Source organism: Martes martes (assembly GCF_963455335.1).
Source record: "Martes martes genome assembly, chromosome: 10".
NCBI lineage: Eukaryota > Metazoa > Chordata > Mammalia > Carnivora > Mustelidae > Martes > Martes martes.
Window position 1 is genome coordinate 109,908,049 of NC_137898.1, and position 27,462 is coordinate 109,935,510.

The 27,462-nt window shown below is 38.5% G+C and overlaps 1 protein-coding gene across 1 annotated transcript in view; it reads right to left on the reverse strand.

The window, feature by feature from the left end:
- The window catches only part of DDX10 (DEAD-box helicase 10), a 276,083-nt gene that overhangs the window by 11,619 nt on the left and 237,002 nt on the right, over positions 1-27,462 (reverse strand). The window lies entirely within an intron of this gene.

Here is a 27,462-nt window from a genome sequence, read left to right on the forward strand (position 1 = left end):
TATACTAGCAGCAAGTTATCTGAAAAAGACATTTTTAAAAAGCATCCCATGCACAACATCAAAACCAAACCTGGGAATAAGTATAATCACGGAAGTGAATTATGGGTACACTGAAAACTATAAAATTTTGATGAAAGAAATTGAAGAAGACAAACAAATAGGAAGATATCCCATAATTCATAAATCAGAAGAATTAGTATTATTAAAAGGCCCATACTACCCCAAACCATCTCTAGATTCAATGAAATCTCTATGAAAATTCCAATGGCATTTTTCATGAAATAGAAAAAATAATCCTAAATTCACTAGATTCCAACAAGCCAAGGCAATCCTAAGAAAGAACAAATCCAGAGGCATCGTACATCCTGACTTCAAACTATACTACAAAGCTACAGTAATCAAAAAGCAGTAGTATAGTACTGACATAGAAACAGACACACAGACCAACAGAGCAGAGCAAAGACCCAAGAAATAAACCTTTGCACTTATGGTCAACTAATATTTGACAAGGGGACAGAGACTACTCAATGAATAAAGAATGCTCTCTTCCAATAAAAAAAGGTGTGAAAATTGGGTGACCACATTTAGAAGAATGAAACTGGATCCCTTCCACAAAGGGTAACACAAAATGGCTCAAAGACAGATGACTCCAAACCATAAAACTCCTAGAAGAAAACATAGGGATAAAGCTCCATGATGCTGGTCTTGGCAACAGTTTTTCAGACACGACACCAAAAGCACAAGAAGCAAAAGCAAAAGTAAGTAAGACTACATTACACTAGAAAGTTTCTGCAAAGTAAAAGAAACTAAAGAAAAAAATGAAAAGTCAACCTACAAAATGGAGAAAATATTACAAGCCATATACATGATAAAAGGTTAATATCCAAAATATATAGGAACTTACATAACTCAATAGCAACAACAACAACAATGAAATAAAAACAGAAAAAAACACAAATAAAATAATCTGTTTAAAAATTATGCAGAGGAAGTGGATGGACATTTTTCCAAAGACATACATGTGACCAATAGGTACAAGAAAAGGTGCTCAATTACCACTAATTACCAGGGAAATGCCAATCAAAGTCACAATGAGATATGACCTCATACCTGACAGAATGGGTGTCATCAAAAAGACAAGAGATACAAGTGTTGGTGAGGGGGTGGAAAGGGAATATTTGTGCACTGTTCGCAGGAATGCAATCAGTATAATCTCTATGGAAACCAGCATGGAGGTTCCTAAAAATATTAAGAATAGAACCACCAAATGATCCACCAATCCCCATTCTGGGTATATATCCAAAGAAAAGGAAAACAACATCTTGAAGACTTATCTGCATTCTTATGTTCAATGCAGTATTATTCACAACAGGCAGGAAATGGACACAACCTAAGTGTTTAGTTCAGATGGATGGACAGATGATGTAGTATATTATATATACACAATGAAGTATTACTCAACCATGAGAAAATTTGCAACCAAATGGATGAACTTTGAGGGCATCATGTTAAGTGACATAAGGCAGACAGAGAAAGATGAAATCTGTAATGATACCACCTATATATGGAATCTAAAAAAGGCAAACTCAGGAATCAGAGACTAGAACGGTAGTTACCGGGGCTGGGGGTAGGGGAAATGGGAAGATGTTGGCCAAAGAGTACAAAGTTCCGGTTTCAGATCTAATGTACACTATGGTGATTGTATTAGATACTTGAAAGTTGTTAAAATAATAAATGGTCAATGTTCTCACCACATACACACACACAAACCTAATTATGTAATGCTATATAGGTGTAAGCTAATAGTACTAGAGTGGAAATCATTTTGCAATATGTAAGTGTATCAAATAATATGGTATACACCTTACACTCAATGTTATGTATCAATTGTATCCAATAAAGGTGGGGGGAAATGTATGACACTAGAAACCTCTAGCGTACTTACATCCTGATGAACCAGGCAGAGGTTTCTGATCCTACATATAATTAATGTTTGACAGCGGGTTCTTGGATCTAATTAAGAGCCAGGACTTCTTTAGGATTGGTTACCAGTCTAATGTATGTAACAGTGAGTTCTAGTTTCTTAGTTCTTCAATTGTTTTCTGCAGCTGCTGAAAGGGGCTCTTGTACCTCTCAATCAAGGGTTCTATTAGCTGTCCCACAGTAGCACAGCATTGGTACACTTTACCAATTAGATGGTAGAACATTCTGGAAATAGGTCTGCTGGGAGAAAATCACAATACAGGTGGGAAACAGCAGTAACACCTGTGAGTTTTCTTCATGAATTAAGTCTACTCCACTGAACTGAAGGATGTAAGGAGGCTCATGGTATGAACTGAGAACTTGATGGTGGCCTACAAAACAGGGCCAACAGTCCAGGCCTGAACCCTGCATTTTTTAATTTCAGGATTTCTATGGGACATCAAGTGTCAAACTATCTCCACATTCTTCAAATCTATGAAGTCAGTGTCAAAAGGGCTATCTTGCTGCTCAACATTGTACAAGTACAAAATACTGGTGGATAAAACACAGCTTAAAAAGGAAAAGCGTGGCTCGGGACACTGAACGCACATTGCTGCTATAAAAACAAAACCACTAAAGCTAAAGAATTCAGAACTACTTATCGCTCAATAATCCAACTAATAGATTTAATGAGTAATGTCTGGTGTGTCATTTAAAGAACTAATCCTACAACAAAACACAAAGAAAAATATCACATCGTAATATGTAATCCAAACCGACAATAACAGGAAAATGTTACTTCAATGGCTTTGAAACATTCATGAAAATGATACGCAGAAGCTTGTCTAAATACCCAAAGTAAATGAGTGAAATAATTTATTCATCACTAAGAAGAACAAAGGATTTAACACTGAAATGTGAATTCCATTTTAACATCTTAACACATTACTAATTGACTTTTAAATGGAATAGAACTTTCTTACTTTTTTTCTGGAAAAAAAATTTTTTTTTTTCTGAACCCAAAACCCAAAACTCTGCCAGAAAGTGAACAGATTTTTCAGGAGGTTTGATTTCCTGGTTTCAACATTTTAACTTTTTCAGGTACTCGCGGCTGCCTTGTGACCCAGAGTAAGAGTACAGCCTGTGTGACACTTAGTAGAAACCAAAGAGGGAGGAACACCTGGAGTCAAGCTACTATGTCAACCAGCCTTCCTCCTGGTCCCTCTTCCTGGACTCCTCTCAAACATGGCCCCTTACTTGTTTAGATCGACCCCTCTTGTGTGTCCCACCTGTGCCCTTCTGTCAATGTGGCACCATCCTCTTGGTCAGCCCTCTCTAATTCCTTACCTTCTGCGAAAGGTCCCCGTACTCCCTATTAAAAGTGATCTCTTTCCTCCGAAAGCCAACGGCTCTAATTGTTTATTAGCCATTTTGCACTTAGCATTGCTACTTCCTAACACTAAAGTGATTTCTTTTTCACCTGTATGCAACTGAACTCCAACAAAGTCCTGGGTAGGAGTATAAATTACTACTAAACTTTCTGGAGGGCACTTTCGTGGCACCTTTTAAAGTCTTTCAAGTATGCCTACCCAGCAATTTCTCTTCTGAGAATTTATCCCAAAGAAATAATTAAGGATGTATATAAAGATTTAGTTATAGGATACTCAAGGCAAAACTATTTGTAATTTCAGAAAGTTGAAAACCCAAATCTCCAATCATAAGGGATTAATTTGTTAAGTAAGCTATAAAATTAGAAATGAAACACTATGTGGCTATTAAAAACAGTGTTGCAGGAAAACAGTTACAAAAGCAATATAGAGCAAGAGTCCATCTTTAGGAAAGGCTTGTATGCATGTTTGGAGAGAAAAAGATTTGGAAGATTTTTTTAGATGTTCTTTTTGCTGGTATATATATCTTCTGATTTTTCTGTAACAAGCTTGTATTACTCTTTGCAATAAAAAAAGAAAGTTAAATTTGAGGGGAAAAGCAGTTCTGGGTAAAGTATAATTACAATTATTCTTTGTAATTCCACAAAGCTCCGAAGCATGAGAGTAGATGTGCCATACAAGCTTCCACCTGGATCCCTGGATCCACAGAAATAAGGGAAATAGTGCGATTTCTCTTGTCAGAATAGATGGGTCATGGGTTACTTTCAGCATTTCAAAACACCTGCAACTGTGGGCCCCAGACTAAGTTCTAATATTTCTTTGGTCTGGCTGGAATTTTATAAACTGAGCTTTGTAAACACTTGACACTTCAGACACCTGAGTGGACTGGAAATTGTTAATAAAACAAATGCAAGACGTTAACATTTTACTAACTTTCCTAAAAGACAAAAATCTTTCAAAACATAGGGCTCATTAGGGGCGAAAGCAAAAGTTCTGTGATGATCAAAATGTTGCAAAGTCACTGTCCATCCATGCTTCATGGACCATAGTCAGAAATTTCTCAGAGTTTGGGTAGTTTTACATATTGGGCTTCTAAGAAAGCCATTCAATAATGGTTTCCACGCTCACCATTCCCCAAGAAGAAAAGAAAAAGTTGAAAAGCAGTCTTCTAAATCTAGATTCTTATTGAAATATCATACATTAAACCTTTAATGTCTCCCACATAACACTCCCCCCCGCCCTCCATTTCCACCAACCAACCCTACATGTGCTTAAAGGAAGATTCTTTGTGAAGCGTATCTTGGCTCTTATAATTCTTCTACATTTCGGTGACTGCCTTCTACTGTTATTTGGTATAATCTTTAAGTCATGACCTGGTATAGGCCTGCCTTTGTACCCTATTCTGCGTTATACCCCCTCCTTTAATACACTCCTTATTCTTTCAGATTAGTTTTTAGTCCCAAACATGCTCTAGGCTCTCAACTAATTTTGCCTCCATTTGGAACTCTCCTTTACTGCTTTACAGTACAGTAAAGCCTACATATCCTTCAAAACCCAGTTTTGTCATCTCCTCCTCAAAGATTTCACCTTTGACCCCGCTTCATGCAATGTCTGTGCCTCTCCCATAGCACTCATTCTGAAATAAATCGTAGGGATTTTGTGTAGATCTCTTCCCTGTGCTTACTAAATTGCTAGCTTTTTGAGGTCTGGGGCTTTTTGTCTTCATCCCTGAAGGTGGCCTGAATAAAGAAATCATCAATGAGCGTCCACTCATCTGAATGGTAAAAATCATGACCTTGTTGGGGTTGTTCAAATTTCCAAGAAGGATCACTGCTGTAGTGAAGAAGGCAATATTCAAACAGACTTTGCTTTTAGTTCCACTTCCAACAGAGTCACAGAGGAGAGCACTACTCATGGGAGCACCGAGAGCATTCAGTCCAGTCTGTGGGTGTACAGGCTCCTATCTGATCAATCCTCTGTTCTGAATAGCATTTAAGTTCCTGGGATCCCAAATTTTGGCTTTGCATATGTTTTTCGAAATCATATAAACAGGATGAGATGTAACGGGCTATTATCTAAATTTTCAGCAAAGGTCAGCTTCTACCTCCTTCATAGTATATCTTCTCAACTTCTTCCTTTGTCCATTTGATGTCCACGTTTTCAGGTTCCATCCTCAGCCCTCTACTATTCTCATTTTGCATCTTCATTCTGCATAGTCTCATGCAGCTCAGTATTTCAACTCTCCTCCATAATGCTAATGACTTTAAAGATAACATCTTTAGCTTAGAGTTCCTTTCTGACCCCAGATCCGCATATTCAACCAGCTCCTGGATATCTCCGCCTCCACCTTCAAAGGCATCTCAAACTCAACATGTACTAACTACCACATGCTTTCCCCCAAATCTGTTCCTCCTCCATTTCCCTTCTGAGTGAACAATGACACCTTTTAGTAAAGGCTTGGAAGTCATTCTTGAACCACCTTCTCCTTCACAACCTTACTTTGATCAGTCAATTCTGTACTAATCTCTGTGAAATCCATCTAAAGTTTTCCCAGCACCTAAGTAACTACCTTAATTTAGGCTTTGTCATTCCATCTTCTCCTTCACCTGACTCGACTCTGGGAAGCTTTCCCAGGCCATCTCCATCAGGGCTAAGTGCCTCTGAGAAGTCCCCTAAGCACTATATAGGCATTTTTCCATTATAACATCTGAAAGTGAGATCGACTACTTACTTACTTGCTTCCACCATTAAACTGCAAGTTCCTTGAGGACAAAAACTTTGTCTTATTCTTTGTAGACACACTGTCCTAGTATCCAAGGGTTCAATAAATGTTTCTTAAATGATGAATAAAGCCAATGGGCTGAGCTTCTGTACTGCTCCATATCTGACTGGTCTCCTCTATAACCTATATGGTCAGACAGAATAATCCCTAATTAAAACACACTTACCTTCTCTGTAAACCAGTATGTAAGTGGACACATAAACCTGTACTTTTCTTTTTTCAAAGACGGCATCATTAATTCGAAAGAAATACCACAGATGAAAGCCACAGTGAAAATCAAAACATTTAAGTAGAAGGAAAATAACACGAGCAAGAAGCACCCAATAACCTCAAACTCAGAATAAGAAACGAGGCAATATTTCAACATTACAGAAAGAGCATAACCTGGCATTTCAATTCAATAAACAAGTAATCTTTATTTTCTTTGCAATAAAACATGTAACTTCTCTGGAATATATATATCTCACAAGGTAAAGAGTATCTCCTTTGCATGACCCCTCCCTCATGTTTCATGTTGAAATGGTTACTTTTTAAAACCAGTTACTTAACAGTGACTCAACTGCTTTATTAAATATGGCTCTACAAAATTTTTGGTATGGAGGAGAGAGACGGGTGTTGGGCTCAGACCTGACTGGAATGCTAGCAACTGTCTAAAACTTTGGAAAATGGCTTAACTTCACAGAGTGTCAATTTTCTAATTTCTAAAATGTGATTATTATCTGCCTCATGTAAAGCAGTGATAACCAGTGATACATGCATAGCAAACACACTATAAGAGTTAATTTACCTTCTCCAACTCCCCATGGTGAGAAGTATTTTATCTTTTCTTTTAATGCTACTTGGGTCATACTGGGCTTTACCATGTAAGGTGAAGGCCTTTTAATTTAAATGCCTTGAGTTCCAAATAGTTTTCAGTCTACTGTTAAGATACAAATCAGTTTTTCATTGAAAAAAAAAAGTGGGGGTCTAAATGGTAGATGAAAGAAAGGCTAATCCCTGAAACCCATCAAACACGTTAAGGCTACTGAACAACAGTGACCAGCACAGCCCAGTTTTTGGTTGCCCATCTTACGTCCCAGTGATGTGAACTGCCCACAGGAAGAACTGCCAGGGAGCTGGGACAGTCAGGAAGGGATATCGGGGAGGTCTGAGCCTTGGTGGGCCTTGGTTGGGTGAGAATTCAAGGCAGAAGTTCTGTAAGGAGACAGCTCCTGGGTGCTCTAGTAGGTGAAGATTCTCAGCAACAGCAGTAGTCTTTGCTGCTTTTATTAAAATTAAATGTATCATTATTTGTCTTATATAAAACAGGAAACCTTGAGAGGTTGCGAATACAATTCATCAAAGGGCAGCCCCATTCATAAGGAAGGGCTCTGTTAAGTTAGAATTTCATGTTTGGCGAAATAGGATTTCACTCTGTATGGATTTCCAAAATCTTAAAAATAAACCATCTGATTGTCAGACTCTACCATGTTCTACAAGGTAAAAAAAAAAAGAAGAAGAAGAAAGAAAAACAGCTTTCTTTAAACTACAAAAATTCTTATAGAATGGCTCAAATCTAAAAGCACCAACACCACAAAATGCTGGTGAGAATGTGGAGTAACAAAAACATTCATTCACTGACGGCAGGCGTGCAACATGGTGTACGTACTTTGGAAGACAACTGGGCAATTTCTTACAAAACTGACCACATTCTTACCATGTGATCTAACAACTGTACCCAGTGGTATTTACCCAAAGAAGGTGAAAACTATGTCCATAAAAAAACCTGCACACGAATATTTATAGCAGCATTATTCATAATCACCCAAACCTGGAAATAACCCAGATGCTTTTCAATAGATGACTGGATAACTAAAGTGTAGCACATCCATACACTGGACTATTTTCATCAGGCTATGCATGAAAAGACACAGAGGAAATTTGAATGTGGACTGCTCAGTATAAGAAGGCACCTGCAAAGGCCACGATACTGTATCAGCCCACCTATATCACATCCTAGAAGCAAAACTATGGCTATCGGAAAAATACCAATGGTTGCCAGGGTTTGAGTGGCAGGAAGAAGAAAGAACGGGGAGGAAAAGGAAGAAGCAATGAACAGGTAGAGCACAGGGTATTTTCAGGGCTCTGGAGCTATTCTGTATGATACTACAATGGTAGATACACATCATTGTGTATTTGTCAAAACTCCTAGAACCGACAAGGGAAAGAATGAATCTTAAAAGTAAACTATAGGGGCGCCTGGGTGGCTCAGTGGATTAAGCCGCTGCCTTCAGCTCGGGTCATGATCTCGGGGTTCTGGGATAGAGTCCCGCATCAGGCTCTCTGCTCAGCGGGGAGCCTGCTTCCCTCTCTCTCTCTCTCTGCTTACTTGTGATCTCTCTCTGTCAAATAAATAAAATCTTAAAAAAAAAAAAAAGTAAACTATAAACTTTGGGTGATAATGATGTGTGAATATAGGTTCCCTGATGGTAACAAACAGTAATAAAATGCCGTTAATAGAAAGGGCTGTAGCACAGAGGTGGGGCATATAGGGAAACACTACTTTTCTCTAATTTTATACCCAAAAAACTAAAATTGTTAAAAAAAATTCTATTCATAAAAACACTTGTCTCGGTCAAAAGAGTTGATATACTACCAGCATAACTTAAATTATTAAAGTTTTCTCTTCCTACCCCAAAGAAGAACATGCTGCTTTAACTCATAACCCAAAGTAACTTCCCAATCTTTAGTAGGGATACTCAGATCATCTCGCATTTTCTCTCCTGTTCTCATCAACCTCAGTCTGCCATATGCCCTTCCAGTGAACTGCCACTATGTGGGCTAGGAGAGCAGCTGCTCCTTACCCTCATAGCCTTCCACGAAATCAACCAGCATCAGAGTCAGGACAGACACACGGGTCAAGGATGATGATATGAGGAGCCCAGGAATCTCTGGAGGGAGTATGTGTAAGTGTATAGCCACAACTATGCTATTAGAATAAATATTTAAATTCTGTTAATTGTCTGAGCAATTAATGGTTAGAATGTTAGGATGATTATTCCTTCATTACTTAAAGAGAAGGCTTTCAGTAATTCTTCAACTTTCCCCTCACAGATTTTTCCTAACCACCTCATATAAAGTCAGCTCTCCCAGATCCTCTCTCCTAACCCTACAGTGATGACTTTCAGGGCCCTTACAAAGATCCTTTTCTTCTTTTTGTTTACTTCTTTATGGTCTGTCTCCTGGCGGGGCGGGGCAGGGGGCTAAGTTTTGTGAGGGCTGGGATCTAGTCTTTCCTCTTCACAGCTCTATGCTAGGCACACAGTCAACTTTCAGTTTAGTGAATGCCTCCATAATGGGGATGCCAAAGGAGGAGAAGGGACAGGTAAGGGCATGTCCTACACTCCAGTTTGGTAATATGGACGCTCTATCCAGATGTTGAGCAGAATACACTACATGATATTTTAACATTCTCTTCACTACATCATTCATCATTTCAATCAAGTCTATAGGATACTTTTGCAGACTGTTTTGAATATAAGGCCCGCCACATAATGAATGATTTTGATGAGAAAGAAAACGGAAAGTAGATATCCCAGACGACATTCCATTCTATTCTTGTAAATACATATACCCATTTAAAAATTCCTATCAGAGTTCTGCTCTTAGTGATTAAAAAGATTTTCATATATTTATGATCCTATTACATATCATACTCTTTCTTTTTACCTTTATTAGATTATCACAAAAACCTTGCAAGGTAAAAATTATCTTCATTTGACTAGTGAAGAAAATTGAGGGGTCACAGAGATTAAATAACTTGTCCATGGCCCAAAACTTATAAAAGGAAGGAAGATTCAAATTCAGGTCTAACTCCAAAAGCCAGTTTTCCCACAAGGCTAACTAGCTTGCCTTTGTTTTAATAGACTTAATTTCACAAAATTCCTACCTCTCCCCATGTTGCAAAGTTTATGATAATATGGCACACAGATCAATATTCCCAAATTGTATGCAGTGGTTTATGTGGGAAGGCATTCAGTCTCTTAGTCCATAGAACTTGATGTAATTCTTATTTAATACCTGCTACAGCAATTATTTTTGAGATACAGATGCCTCTAAGACCATCCTACCAGGAGCAGACACTGTTTAAATTCCCATGTATTAAAATAGAAAGGCAAGGGCACCTGGGTGGCTCAGTTTGTTGGGCTTCTGACTCTTGATTTTGGCTCAGGTAGCGATCTCATGGGTCACGAGATCAAGCCCTGGGTCAGGCTCCACTCTCAGCAGGGAATCTGCTTGAGATTCTCTCTCTCCCTCTCTCCCTCACTACCACTTTCACATACACACTCTCTCTCTCCCAGATAAATCTTTGAAAAAAACAGAAGGGAAAAGGAGAGGCTAGTTCACTGACACGATATTCTTCCATGTAGAGGAAACTCCTAGGTCTTACACCACTTGATTTTTAAAAAATTCTCTGTCTGACCCTTAGGAAGTTTTAGCCAGACTTACACAAGTGGGGAGGAACACGACAAATGAAACCTTACAAGAAAAAGAACATAATCATTAGTACCTGCCATGAATAGGAAAACTGCTCGTTGTTAAACAGCATACTTTAAATAAATGATGTGTGAATTAACTCCAATAAAAAGAGATCAGAACGTCCTCTGTAACCTGGAAACCATACTCCCTGGGCTGCAAGGATGCTGCAGTCAGAACGACTACTCCAAGCCAAGAATGTTCCAAGCACTGTGTGTTATGATTGTAGCCAAGGCACTACAGAAGAAAATGATCTGCTGGGGAATCCTGTCAACTTCTCACCTGGTATATGCAGGCTTAGCAAAAATACAATGTAGTGCAGTGAATACCAAACTTCCAAGGACACTGGGGCAAGCAGTTCCAATTATTAAGTGATAAAATGGCAGCCAAAATCCCTGGGGATTCTGTAAGCCTGACACTAGAAAAGAGACCGCAGCTGGAAGCACCTGTTGGCTTGCTCACGTTCGAGCTCTTAACCTCTGTAGCAGCTGCATTTATTCACGTGCAATTAGGGATGTGTGCATTTGTAAGCATTCATCATAAAACAGAGGATCGACATCAATGCCCAAGCCTTTTCAGAAACCTAACAAAAGCCAGGACAGGGTGCACATTGCAGAAAGCACACTCCCTTTGCTATAGTGTCTGTGCAGCTTTCAAATTCTTGCTTTTCCTCTCCCTTTTTTTTGGGAATGCAAAGGGAAGAAATCAGGTGAAACTGCCAACTAATATAGCTATAAGGAAGCTGAGGACTGAGATGGGAAACAGTGAGTATTCACTTACACAGAAGTCCTCAAGTTTCTCTTTACAACATGCTGCTGAATCGTTTGGAAAGCTACCAAGAGTCAGCACCTGAGTACCCAAGTTTGTGCCCCTTTTGTATAAAGCTCTCCTTCTGCATTCATATCAAGAAATGCAGCCTGGGGGTGCCTGGGTGGCTCAGTGGGTTAAAGCCTCTGCTTTCGGCTCAGGTCATGGTCCCAAGGTCCTGGGATCGAGCCCCACATCTGGCTCTCTGCTCAGCAGGGAGCCTGCTTCCCTCTCTCTCTGCCTGCCTCTCTGCCTACTTGTGATCTCTGTCTGTCAAATAAACAAAATCTTTAAAAAAAAAAAAAAAAAGAAATGCAGCCTGGATTTTTTCCCAAAGAATTTTAAAGTAATAATAAATAAGCTTGGGACCATTAAAAAAAAATCTCAGAAATCTCTGTATCCATCCTTAAGAACAGGCACTCTGGTATTCAAATATGTTGTGCCAGAGACCTTCCTCTTATCATAAGTTTTAATTTACAAGGCCATGGCAACAGTCCTAATGAAGATTAATTACTGCAGTAGATTCCATAAAATCTGTCCAGCTTCCTTCTGATGGTGAAGGCTCCCGCATGCAGAAATGGAACTGAAATGCATCATGTTCTTAACACCTTTTTTCTAGCTGCTCAGGACTAAAACTGGACTTAAAAAAAAATGTAGTCAACAAAAGACTAATTGGCTCAGCACCCATTACAAACCTGAGTAAATGCAAAAGATGCCCTTTAGGTCAAAGTTCTAATAATGAGAAAAGGCTGGGGTTGGTGAGAAGAAATAGAAGGCAGAGGACTGTGATCACACGAATGGTCCATGTACATGTTTCCTTCTGAAAAATGCACATGTGTCATTTAGGGCTGGCAAAAGTTCTGGCCCCATCTGTATTTTTCCGGTTCATAAATCCACTTCAGAATTTAATGAAAATAAATGGCCCCCCTTTCCAGATAAATGCATGGGAGTGTCTATGCGGTATGTACGCCCACACCATCATTTTTGCATATAATTTCAAGATGTTCAAGATTCCTCTACAGCTCATCTGTAGATCTCAGATTAAGAATCCCTGCTCTGCAGTAATTTAGAAGACATACACAGTTATTCCTCTTCCCTCAGATTAAAAAGAATTCAACACCCATACAAGCTGGATTTATAGTATGTATTTTTCTCACTGCTAATGTGTATGTAACACATTTTGTGCTTCCCAGGAGCACATCAGCCTTTCTCCTCAAACTACTGTTCACTTATTTGTTTTCAATATTCAAGATCATCCCCTACCCAAACTTGTCCCCAGTGTTCCAGATATCTGGAAAAGTTAAGTTTTATGGTTTAGTCTTACTCCTCATTAGCCTTTCAAATGATTTCAAGAGAAAGAAAATCCGATCTTCAGCAAAGCTGTCCATTAAAGAATTATTGACAGGAGGGACGCCTGGGTGGCTCAGTTGGTTAAGCGGCTGCCTTCGGCTCAGGTCATGATCCCAGCGTCCTGGGATCGAGTCCCACATCAGGCTCTTTGCTTGGCGGGGAGCCTGCTTCTCCCTCTGCCTCTGCCTGCCACTCTGTCTGCCTGTGCTCGCTCTCTCTCTCTCTAACAAATAAATAAATTAAAAAAAAAATTAAAAAAAAAAAGAATTATTGACAGGAGAGAGGGGTTCAATATGGTGGCATAGCAAGATCCAAATCTCACTTCTTCCCAAAGTCACAACATGCAAGATTACAACAATAATCTGCTCTTCAGAGGAGATTATTACATTCGAAATAATCTCCTCTGAAAAAAGACGTGATAACAGATGAACAGAGCCTCCACAACAAAGGGTAAAAGAGTAGTCCTGAAACAAGTAGGACAAGTGACACAGCCTTGCCAAAATAATAAAAACAAAACAGTAACTAAGCCCAGGAGAGATGCATAATTGGGAGGAATCTCACAGATACAGAACTTTTCCCAATGAAGTCAGGGGTCTGTGCTCCACATCAGGCAACCAAGCTCTAGATGCTGCACAGGAGAGGTGAGCCCCCAAAATGTCTATGGAAACCAGTGGGAATTACATGTAGGAAAAGTGTAGGGAACAGAGAACATGCTCATAAAGGGCTTTCAAGATTCCCTCCCTCTGGGACCTGATGCAAAGATACCAGTTTCAGTAATGCCTAGACCACATGTGAAGACCAACTTACTGATCTTGAGGAGTCCGCCAGAGAGGCAGGAACGTGGTTAGGACTCTCCGGGGACACAGACATTGGCAGGGGTCATTTCTGAAGTCTTAATTCTAACTTGCTGGTGCCAGTGCTGGAAGGCACCATTTTGGAACTCTTCCTCAAGCCTCTTGGCACTGGAGGGTACCCACTGCTGAGTGACCTGCCTACCTCCATACTACAGCCAGGCCAGGAAAGAGCCCTGCCCACTCCAGTGCCACAGCAGCACAATGCAGTGAGGCTGTACAACACCCCCACACACTCCTGTGCCAGAGCAGGAGGGCCCCTCCACAGCAGGTAGGCGCATGGAACTCATACAGGGGAATGCCCCCCGGAGTTCCTGGTGCAAGTGGCCAAGGGGGATGTCGTCTCTGAGCTCCATGAGACATCTGCTATACAAGGGAACTCTTTCTGGGATAGGGAAAATAGATATTTTACCTAATATTTAGAAACAAACACAGAGAGGCAAATGAGGAGACAGAGAAATATGCTCCAGATCAGAGAACAAGAAAAAGCCTCAGTAAAAGACCTTAATAAAATAGAGATAATTGATCCATCTGATAAAGAGTTCATAGTGATGTTCGTCACTGAACTTGGGAGAAGAATGGATGAACACAGTGAGAACTTCAAAGGAGACAGAAAAATATAAGAAAATATCAAGCAGAAGTCACAGAGCTGAAGAATAATACCTGAACTGAAATATCAAACAACTGTATTCACCTCGACAGTGCAGCAAAAAGAAAAAGAATTTTTTTAAGAGAAGATATCTTAAGGGACCTTTGGGACAACATCAAGTGGAATAACATTTGCATTATAGGGGGCCCAGAAGGAGAAAAGAAAGGGCCAGAAAACTTTTTTGAAAACAGGAAGGCAACATTTCAGATCAAGGAAGCCCAGAGAGTTCCAAAAGAGATGAACCCAAAGAGAGCCACACAGATTATAATTAAAATGGTTAAAAGTTAAAGACAGAGACTCTTTCTTTTCAATGAGGTGGCCAAGTGGCTCATGGATGGTAGCCTTGTGGACACAGATATGCAGACCTTTACGAAGACCCTGACAGGCAAGACCACCACTCTTAAGTATGAGCCCAGTGACACCACGGAGAATGTCAAATCCAAAATCAAAGACGAGGAGGGCATCCTGCCTAACTAGCGGCATCTGACTTCGGGGAGCAAACAGCTGGAGGATAACCATAGTTTCTCAGACTACAATATCCAGAAAGAATCCACCCTGTACTTGGTGCTTCACCTGCAGGGTGACATCACTGAGCTGTTCCTCTGCCAGCTGGCACAGAAATACAACTGTGACAAGATGATCTGCTTCCAGTGTCATGTCCACCTACACCCTGTGCTATCAACTGCCACAAGCAGGTGGCCATCCCAACAACCTGCACCCCAAGAAGAAGATAAAATAAGGCCCCTCCACTGGCTCTTCCTTTGCCCACATGGTTCCCTCCTGCCTGGGACCCAAGGCCCTGGGGCCTCAATAAAGTTTCCCTTTCAGTGACTGGGTGTCGTTGGGGGAGATAGTTAAAGACAGAATCTCAAAAGCAGCAAAAGAAAACAACTTGTTAATACATGGGAAATCCTCTAAGGCTTTCCGCAGATTTTTCGGCAGAAACTTTGCTGGAGTAAGAAAGTGGCATGACATATTCAAAGTGCTGCAAGGAAACATTTTCCAACCAAGAAATTCTCTACTCAGCATAGTTATCATTCAGAATTGAAGGGGAGATTAAGAGTTTTCCAGATAAACAACAACAACAGCAACGACAAAAGAGTTCATTCACCACTAAACTGGACTTACAAGAAATGTTAAAGAGATTTCTTTAAGCTGAAAAGAAATGACACTAATTAATAACAAGAAAATATAGGAAAGAAAAAATATCACTGGAAAAGGTAAATATATACAAAAAACAGTGGATCAGTCATGTAGAAAGCTAAAAAGACAATAGTGGTAAAAGTACCAAAACTATAATAATTAGTTAAGGGATGCATAAAATAAAAAGATAAAAAATATGACATCGAAATACAAAATGTGTAGGGGGGGTAAAAATATAAATTTTTCTAATGTGTTCAAATTTAAGTTCCTATCAACTTAAAACCAACCATTATATACAAAGGATGTTATATGTGAACCTCATGGGAACCACAGAACAAAAACTTACAGTAAATATACACCAAAAAAATGAGAAAAAAATCCAAACATAATACTACAGAAAGCCATCAAACCACAATGAAAGAGAGAAAAAAGAAAGGAACAGAGAAACTACAGAAAAGCCGAAAACAAAGAGAAAGGAATCCATGCCAATACTAAAGAAATTCATCATCAATCACAAGGGAGGAGGGCAAGAGAAGAAGGAACAAAGAACTACAAAAACAACTTGAAAACAATAAACAAAATGGCAATACATATATAACAATCGATAATTAATTACTTTAAATGTCAAAAGACTACACTTTCCAATCAAAAGAGTGGTTGAGTGGATTTTAAAAAAAGGATGACCCATCTATATGCTGTCTAAAAAAGACTAACTATAGAAGTAAGGACACCTACAGACTGAAAATAGAGGGATGGAGAAAGACATTCCAGACAAATGGAAATGAAAGGTGGTGTAGCAAAACTCTTACCTAACAAAACAAACTTTAAAACAAATACTGTAATAGAAGACAAAGAGCACCACGTAATGATAAAGGGGTCAATCCAACAAGAATATGTAATATTTATAAATAATATGCATCCAACATATGAGCAACAAAATACATAAAACAAATACTGACAGGCCTAAAGGGAGAAACTGACAGCAACATAATAATAAGGGACTGTAATATCCCACTTACATCTCAGAGAGGAAATCAAAACAGAAACATCAGCCTTAAACGACACATTAAACCAGATGAGCTTAATAAATGTATATGTAACATTCCATCCAAATCAGCAGAATGCACATTCTTCTCAAGTATATATGGAACATTCTTCAGGAGAGCTCATATGTTAGGCCACAAAACAAGTCCCAATAAATTCAACAAGCATCTGTTCCAATCACAATGGTATAGAGAAGAAAACTAGCACAACTACAAAAAGCACAGCAGTTAAACAACATGCTACTAAACAACCAATAAGTCACTGAAAAAAAATCAAAGGAGAAATAAAAAATTACCTAAAGACAAATGTAAACAAAGTATGATACACCAAAATCTATGGGATACACCAAAAGTGGTTCTGACAGGGAAGTTCACAGCTGTATAGGCCTCAAGACCTCAAGAAACAAGAAGAATCCCAAGTAAACAATCTAAATTCACACCTAAAGCAACTAAAAAAAGAATAAATAAAGCTTAAAGTTAGGAGAGGAAAGGAAATATTAAGATCACACCAGAAATATATGAAATGGAGACTAAAACAATAATAAAAAAGATCAATGAAACTAAGAGCTGGTTCTTTGAAAAGATCAACAAAATTGATGAACTTTTAGCCAGTCTCAAGAAAAATCAAGCTAGTCTCAGCCAAAATCAAGAAAAAAGGAGAGGACTCAAAAAATTAAATCAGTAATAAAAGATAACAACTGACACAATAGCACAAAGGACCATAAGAAACTACTACAAACAACTACATGCCAACAAATCAGACAATCTTCAAGTAATGGATAAATTCCTAGAAACATACAATCTTCATGGAATGAATCATGAATATAGAGAAAATCTGAATTGGCCAATTTCTAGTAAGGGAAGTGTATCCTTAATCAAAAACTTCCCAGAAACAAAAGCTCAGGACCAGATGGTTTCACTGGTAAATTCCACCAAACATTTAAAGAAGATCAAATGCCCATCCTTCTCAAATTCCTCCAAAAAACTAAAGAGGAGAGAATGCTTCCAAACTCATCATGCAAGGCCAGCATTACTCTGATACAAAAACCAGAGATACCACTAAAAAAAGAAAATTACAGGCCAATATCCTTGATGAACATAGATGCAAAAATCCCCAACAAAGTCTTAGCAAACCAAGTTCAGCAATACATTAAAAGGATCACACACCATGATCAAGTGAGATTTATTCCAGGAATGGAAGATTGGTTCAACATCTGTAACTCTACCAACATGATACAGCACATGAAGAATAAAAATCATATGATCATGTGATCATCTCAATAGATGCATAAAAAGCATTTGACAAAATTCAGCATCCATCTATGACAGAAACTCTCATAGAGGTATAAAGGGAATGTACCTCAACATAATAAAGGCATACTGACAAACCCACAGTTAACATCATTCTCAATGGTGAAAAACTGAAAGCTTTCCTCTTAAGATTAGGAACAAGACAACAATGCCCACTCTCAGCACTTTCATTCAATATAGTACTAGAAGTCCTAAGCACAGTAATTAGGAAATAAATAAATAGATAGATAGATAAATAAAATGTCAGAAGAAGAAAGAATTGAAAAGAAAAAGTAAAACCATCACTATTTGCAGATAACATGCTATTACTGAAAACCCCGAAGTCATCAAGAAACTGTTAGAACTAATAAATACGTTCAGTAAAGATGTAAGACACAAAATTAATATACAGAAATCAGTGGTGTTTCTATACACTAATGATCAAATGTTAGAGAAATTAAAATTGCATCAAAAAGAATAAAATACCAAGGAAAAAAATTTAACCAAGGAGGTGAAAGACCTGTATACTAAAAACTGTAAGACACTGATGGAAGAATCTGAAGACTCAAATAAATGGAAAGATACTTCGTGCTCATGGATGGAGGAATTAGTATTGTTAAAATGTCCATACAACCAAAGGAATCTATCGATTTAGTATAATTCCTATCAAAATTCCAATGGTATTTTTTCACAGAAGAAGACAAATAATCCTGAAATTTGTATGGAACCACAGAAGATCCTAAGGAGCCAAAGCAATCTTTAACAGGAGAACAAAGCTGGAGGTACCACATTTCCTAACTTCAACTGTACTAAAGGCTGTAGTAATCCAAACAATATGGAATCTGCACAAAAAAGACACACAGGTCAATGGAACAGAACTAAGAGCCCATAAATAAAACCACATCTGTAGAGATAATATGGGACAAATAAGCCAAGAACATACAATGCAGAAAGGATAGTCTCTCCAATAAATAATGTTGAGAAAATTGGTCAGCCAAAACTAGACTGTCATCTTACACCATACACAAAAATTAACTCAAAATGGATTAAAGGTGTGAATAGAAGACTTGAAACCATAAAATTCCTGGAGAAAAGCTTATGCAGTAAGCTCCCTGACATCAATCTCAATGATGTGTTTGTAAATCCAAAGGCAATGGAAGCAAAAGCAAAAATAAATAAATAAATGGGACTACATCCAACTAAAATCTTCTGTACAGCAAGGGAAATCATCACCAAAAGGAAAAGGCAACCTACTGAATGGGAGAAGATATTTGCAAACCATATTCAATAAGGGGTTAATAACCAAACTAAATAAAGAACATGTGAATCAACAACTGAAAAAAAAAACCTTAAAAAATAGGCAGGCGATCTGACTAGATCTTTCTTTCCAAAGAAGACATACAGATGGCCAACAGACACCTGAAATGATATTCAACATCACTAACCATGCAGTTCAAAACTACAATGAGATATTACCTCACACCTGTTAGGATGGCTATTATCAAAAGGGCAAGAAATACCAAGTGTTGGTGAGGATGTGGAGAAATGGGAACCCTTGTGCACTGCTGGTGGGAATGCAAACTTTACAGTCACTGTGGAAAACAGCACACAGATTCCTCAAAAATTAGATCTACTGCATGATCCAGCTTTTCCACTTCTGGTATTTATTCAAAGAAAATGAAAACACCAATTCAAAAAGACATATGGACTCCTATAGGTCCACTGTAGCATTATTTACAATAACTAAGATACAGAAAAAACCTTAATGTGCATCAATAGATAAATGGATAAAGTTGTGGTATAAGTAAACAATGGATTACTACTCAGCCATAAATAAGAACAAAATCTTGCTATCTGTGACAACATAGACAGACCCCGAGGGCATTATGTTAAGTAAAATAAATCAGATGGAGAAAGATAAGTACTGTATGATTTGACTCATACATAGAATCTGAAAAACAAAACAAAACAAAGGAAATGAACAAATAAAAGAATACCACAATAAGCTCACAGATACAGAGAATAGACTGATGGTTACCAGAAGGGAAAGGAGTTGGGGGTGTAAGTGAAATGGGTAAAGGGGGTCAAATTGTATGTTGACAGATGGTAAGCAGACTTTTGGTGGTAATTATTTTGTATTCCATATATTTGTCGAATAACAATGTTGTACACCTTAAAATAATATAATGTTATATCCTAATATTATCTCAATTTAAAAAATATTTATAATGGCAAAAGCAAAAGTAAACAAAATCAAACAACAAAAATGAAAAAAACCTAAGCAAGGTATAACCTAGACCTCTAAAAGGGGAGTAGATAAGGAAATTATGGTATATAAATAATGGAATGCTATATAATCATTAGTTAGAAATTCATTCTACATGAGGCCATGAAGAAATGAAGAAATGAAGAAATGAAGAAATGAAGAAAAGGATCGTCCTAAGAAAGTGTTGTTCTCAATAGTCTTTTCAGTGAAAACAAAGTTGCCACGCACCAGAGTCTGGGTAGCAGCCATGAGAACCCTACTAGTTGGTTAATTACCCTTGCAACATGGTTCTTCTGGCTTCTTGGCATTGGACTCATTCATCGTCGTCCCAGAGGCCCTAACACTTCTCAAACATGACAAACTCCTGTTACTGAGTCCAGTTACTCAGTGGGTGGCTGAATGAGAGAAACAGAAAGCACAGGGCAAAAAACCGGGACCGCAAATAAGGTCAAGTTGGGAGCCTCCTAAATTCTAAATTTCCTAAATACGTCTTCGCCATCCTAACCCTCACCCCAGAAAATAACACTTACCCTCCTCGATGGGTAGCATCCTTTCCCCTATGAATCCCAAGACAAATAATACTGCTTTTCCCTACACCCAACCCAACAATATAAGGTTGTTCATTCATGCTATGTGCCACACAGGATATTCTTTTTGTTTTGTTTCGTTTTGTTGTGTTGTGCTGTGTTTTGTGGACAATGACAAAGTGGAGAAAGATCAAATGAACACAATTTAAAGAAAGTCAAGTAAAATTAACTCCTTGTCAACCACAATTCACATGAAGTTCTGATCAAAGCCCTATGAAATGTGATAATTCATTGCATTTCACAAATAAGAAGAGATGACGGAGATTTTCCCTTGAAAGCTGCGAGGCATATTAGAATCAGATAAATCTCCTGAAGTTACAAAGAGTGAAAGGAAAGCATGGCAGGCACACAATAAAGTCAATATATCATTAAGCTGAGCAGACTTCTTTCCTTATCTGCCACCCACAACTAGATTCACCAGCGAACAGAGATTCAAGTAAATGGAACTGTAGTCAACAGTAATTTTCTTTTCACAATACTTAGACTCTGAGGGGAAAAAAAAGTCCCCTTAAAAAATAAGTACCAATAATTCCAGTAAAATTCATATAAAATATGGAATGTGCATAATTGGTCCCAACCAAAAACAGTTAAAAAGAAATGAAAATGCTTTCTGGCCATTTTCCTTCCCCAGAAATTCTCCTCTGAGTCATACGTATTTCTGTTGCAGGTGGAAAGCCTTCCACATGTTACAAAGCTGACTGTTTAGTCCTGGAAGAGAAGTTGGGAAGCAAAATGTAGTGAAAAGATGTCACAGAACAACATGAGGAGACACCACACAGAAGAACGTGGGTCACCTCCGTTACACAGGAGACAAATCTTAAAGATAACTCAAGTTCACTCAAATCCAGAAAGCTAACAGGGAACACAGCTGAAAAATAAAACAAAAACCCCAAACAAATGAAAAAAAACACAACAAAAATCCTTCATCAATCTTTCGATGCAGAGCTGTGTCACAAAAGCCGAAAAGGACAGCTCCAGATGGGAGATGTAAAGCAGTTTACTCTGTGCAGGAAAAGGCGTCAATCCATATAGAAGTTATCATGTCTGAACTATGCCAACAGTCTCAGTACAAATTATAGATGTAATGGGTCTTATGCCACCTAGAATAATCGACAAAGTGCGCCTCCCCTGGAAGAATTTTTTATAAAGCAATCTGCTATGGCCAGAGACTGGTCTGTGAAAAAAACACTGACACATTATCAGGCAGTAAAAGTCTAACCACAACCTTCTTCTCTTTCCTTTTTTTTGTTTGAAAAAGGTTAGGATCATAAATATTAAAAACTTAATTTGACTGAATAATGACTATCTTGAACACCCAGCTGCTTCTTTTTCATCGTATTCAATACTTTGCAAATTTTCATCATTAGCAATTCACATGAAGATGGCCATAAACCAAGGATGATGAATGCTACTAGATATACAAAAATTAATCTTACATTACATGCTCAAAACCAAATCTCCCAGCTTGTGAGGAACAGCTAAAAGGAACAATTTTAGTGAAAGAAGAGTTTAACTGGAATATGGTTAAAGATACTCTTGTTTCACTTCAAAGGCTGCACAGTTGAGAAGGGCAACCTATCTTCTCCCTGCTCAGGCAAGACTGAAAACTTCATTCAGGTTTCACTCCGATGTCACTCCCTTCAGGAAGCTCTTCCAGAGCCACCAAGCCCAGGTTAGATTCCTCACCTGAGCTCCCTCCCTCCCTACCTTGCTCACCCCCACCTCTCCCAGGGCACAGATCATAGCCAAGTATCCATCCTATTGTTCCCTAATTGCATGCTTAGCTGTTCACAACCTCTGCTAAACTAAAACCCTTGAGAGCAGGAAAGGTATTTTTTTTTTTAATGTTTCATCCTCTGTACCTGCACTCACTATTACCTGACACATGATTACTAAAAAACTCTTAGTTGAAAGAATAGACAGAAGAAATATTACAACAAGCTGGAGACTAACCAGTAAGGGGATATTTTTAATTCTTAAAAAAGTAGAACATGATTTAAGTAATACAGAAGGTTCTTACTCTAGTTCTTGGCACCACAAATAGAAAATAGCCAAATATTCTTATTGTGAAAGCAGTATAAATACATGACAGAGCCTGTTGGGGAGATCAAGAATTAAAAAATCACTTAGTAATACAAAGACAATTTTTTTTTTAAAGATTTTATTTATTTATTTGACAGACAGCACAAGTAGGCAGAGAGGCAGACAGAGAGAGAGGGGGAAGCAGGCTCCCCACTGAGCAGAGAGCCCGATGTGGGGCTCGATCCCAGGACCCTGGGATCATGACCCGAGCCGAAGGCAGAGGCTTTAACCCACGGAGCCATTCAGGCGCCCCTACAAAGACAATTCTAATACCTGAGGTCTTTCTTCCTCTGAAGGTATAAAAGTCTGTACCAAAATTCACTAGAGGCAAGAACATGATTCTGTGCCATTCCTAGCAGACCAATGAATCCCACAATGCTACCAAGTCCAGTGCAGCAAAGAGCTAGGTTCCTACCAAACTGTTCTATTTTAGTAACAACGACGACAATGACAAATGCTAACACATCGTGTAGTAACTCTACCTATGCTAATTCCACAGTTAGAAGGAACCAGAAGGGAAAGCTACAGAGTAAAACACAGCCTGGGCCAATGTGTAAGGAGGATGGAAGATGAGGAAAGAGACCACATGGTGTCAAAGCAAGCTCTCCCTTCTCTGTTTTCAAAAATAGCACACAAAAGCTCGGAGCCTCTGCCGGAGCTCAGCCATCTGCTGCTGACTAGCCAGGTGACACCCTCTGTACTATGGGGGACACTACTGTTCCTCCTATCCCACTGCTCTCTTTCTGGGGATAAATGAGCTACTAATGAAAACATTCTTAAAGCTCCTTCAGAGGAACTCAAGGTCATGTTATTTTCATTGTCACTGAGAACTCTTTTAAGCAAGAGAACTCCTCTTGTCATGCTAACTTAAAGGAGCTGAATCCCACATATCAGAATCCCAGGAATCAGTGTTAGAGACGACAATTCTGAGAATTCTACAAAGGGTTAAGGATGGGTTAAATTCTACTGCATTGTGCTGAGGGAGACAGAGGTACACTCTTAAAAACCCTATCGTGCCTCTCTGAGGAAAAATTATTATTGACCCCAGATTCAGTCATTCTCCACTACATCTGGCTCTCCTTTGCCTGCTTCCTACTGACTATGTCTCTCTATGTAGAGCAACAAAAGTGTTACTCAAGCTGAATATTTAGGGGTATCACTGAGGTAAAGGACAAAGAAATACCTAGAAGAAACTTTCAAAGAAACTGGCTCAAGCTACTTTGGGACTGAGCCATTTTCTAATTGGTGTTATTTGGTCCCATAAAAGTAAACTCATATTGGAAAATGCGAAGTTAATAAGCAGAGAAATAACCCACTGGGAGAGCGAAGAAGACCCAGAAGCTGATACACTCACTGCTGCTGCAATTACTGAGCTGAGGTTAGAAACAACGCAGCAAATAAAACCCGTGAGCATGCCAGGAGAGCCCTCGAAAGCTGACATCACAAAATCCCAGCACCTCTTCCTGTTTATGGGAGGCAAAGAAAAAAAGATGCAGCCCAACTGGAACAATACAGTAAAACTGTGCTGGTGCTGATATTATAATCAGCAGGAACAACAGCAATTACCACTGTCAAAATTCTAGTGTATATGTATCTACCTGTGAATACTTTCACTTATCTAAATATAATTTTGGTTTTAGTTTACATTTATCTTTATTCATTTTCACTGAGGTCATTTTAACAGAGAAGGGGAAAAGGAGAAAAATGGAGGTAGAGCATATACAGGCATTTCACACTTCGGCTACAGCTTGTAACTACCCAACACTCTGCCTTAGTTCCGGAATGGCAAATAGGTTTTATCTTGAGTAGGAATCCCAAATGATTGATACAGGCTGTACTGAGAAGGACCACTTGGGCTAAATGCAAAGGAATATAGACAAAGTATATACTGGACGAGTATAATATGGACCTGCCATTCTGGGTCTACTCTAGTGGGAGATTTTGCTCCTTGAGGGATATGTGGCAATGTCTGAGATAATTCTGGTTGTCCCTACTAGGGAAGCACTGGTGGTAGAGGCCAGGGACGGTGTTCAACAGTCTACAATCACTCCCAACCCACCAAAACTAAGAATTATCTGTATAGGAGGTTAGTAATGTTGAAGTTGGGAAACCATAATCTAGTCACATCTATCCTATAGTTAGTTCATGGATCAAGTCTTTACCCAAATGACATAAAACTGGTCTTCAGACTATGTTCCTGAGCTACCCTTCCTAATGCTAGAGAAATTCTATATAACTTCATTGGAGTATTAGAAACATGAAGTCAATTTGATTTACGCACATTACTGTGATAGGTCCCTAACTTGGTACTGTGATCACACATTATTTTATCCCCTGAAGCCTTGGTTTCTTTATCTACAAAAAGAGAGGGTTAGACTAGATAATCACTGTCATCACAAACAAAAACAAAACTGCTAGGAAGTCCTTACATGTGCCAAAGGGAATAAGCCCTGGTTGGTAATTTCTCCAACAGAAGATGATCTCTCTTCAGTATAGGGCAAGTTTACCAATTCCTTTTGATTTCTGTTAATACAGTTTACTAGCTGTGCCTGAAATTAAAACCATTTTAATTTTCATGTAATGTTTAATTATTTTCCATTTGAACATTTAAGTTAAGATGCTTTGGCATCTTAAGGTATTCTGGTCTTCTTGTCCCTCACCATTACACTATCTGCAGTTAGCTTCTCTAGTTCTCCAACCATCTATTCTATTATCTCTTATATCATTTAAACTATCAGGACCAATTATATAGTTGCTGATGGTTAGACTTCTCTTTTTTTACTCTACAATTCTCCTTCATCAATCAATTAATCAATTCAAATATTTCAGGACCTTCTCTGTGCCTATGATAATAACAGTGGACAAAGGAGTAGAGGCATGAGCTAAGGCTGTTGACACAAAACACAGTTTCTAGCTTTGGAAGCATTTACAGGCCAGTTAAGAGGGTGAAGCACAGGAAGCTACTAGAGAACAAGTGACACTAACAAGGTGGTAGCAGAGAAATGTCACTGTGAGGGTAAGAAATGCCAAAAGAATGAAATGACATGTCTGCTGCACACAGATTAAGGATGACCCAGAAGCTATCATAGGAATTGTTAGGGAAAAAATCATTATGAATCAGATGCAGAAGGAATGCTGGCATGTGGCAATGACTTCAAAGGTAGGTTCAACGTTTTAAACGTATGTTAGATGGATACGCAAAATATCGCTGAATAATAAACAGTGAGAGCCCATGAATGTTCTCTCCAGAGACTAAAATTTTACAGAAACATTTGGAAGTGTTAAAAAAGCAATAATAGGCCTCAAATGGAGTCACTTGTGCCAAGCCCCACATCAGTAAACCAAGACTTAATACCTAGCCTAGTTGTGGGTTCAGCCCCTCCCAGGAAAGTGACCCAGAACCAGTCAATCTGGAATCACAATGTGGTCACTAGTGAGGTGACCCCTTCCATCCCCTATAGGAAGGTGACCTTGCCTGAAACAAGCCTCTCTTTGATAAACAAAACCAAACAAACAAATCCTTTTCCTGCTCCTCCCTACCTATAAAAAAGTCTTTCATTTTGTGCTGGAGCTCCACAGAGTGCCTTTGTATATGCTAAATGGGATATTGCCTGATTTCCTGAATTGTTGAATAAATCCATTAAAATCTAAGTTTTACTCAATTGAATGTTGTCTTTTAAAAGAAGTTAATGAAAAAAAATAAATAAAAGAAGTTAATGATATAAAGTCATATGTGTCGAGTGAGACCACATCTATCAGAATGGAGATCCCATAAACCAAGTGTGAAAAAGGGACATTTATTTTAGAATATATGGGGAAGCATCCACTTAACCACTTAATGAATTGCTAGTTCACCAAGGTCTCAACATGGGCACCAAGGAACTTTCTGAAGCAAAGTGTGAATATTTCCCCTTAAAGACCAATTTCTCAAGATTAGGACTACAGCCCTGAACCTAAATTATTTAACCCTATGGCACCTATTTATATATTTTTCTAAGTCATAATCAAATTATTTTCACCTGTGGTACCCCTTTGGTAGTAAAGCTAGTATGTTCACTACCTGGTCTGCTTTATGTCCACTAGAAATACTAGAAAACCATTAGGTCCACTACCTAGCAACAGCAAATGTCTCAAGTTTCTGGCATCAGTTGGGAAGACAGCATTTTGGATGTCATTTCAGTATTGTAAAATAATTATATGTTTATTTAAACACAAGAGTAACTCTGAAATGATTCCCCCTTTAGCATTTACTCTTTAGGGGATAACTTTTTGAGATTTTTTCATAATGTTCTTACTTAAAACCACATTAATAGCTCTTTGTGGCCTCTCTCTCCAACTCCCAAATCCCTGAGCTAGTAGTCAGGGTTCCAACAAGCACTCTATATTTCAGTCAAATGAACTTCGGCTGTCATCAGTACCTCCCTTCTGCCTGAAGAGGCTCACTGGTTTAGAATGTCCACAAAGTTCAGTGCCGTCAACCCTTGAACCAACACAATGGCAACATAATCTAATACACAGTACTCTGAAAACAAATGCTGAGCAAATCACACTATTTTTCAATTCAGTGCATTTGACTTGTTTTTGGCATGGTCCCAAATAAGTTCACATTACAAATGAACGGATTTTAAATTGAGAGAATTTATCAAGGGCTGCTTATGTTTAAGTTTTCCATTATTTTATGTATTTGTTATTTAATTTTATATCAAAAAATGTGAAAGTGTAACTGCCCTTTTTTAAAATTCAGAGA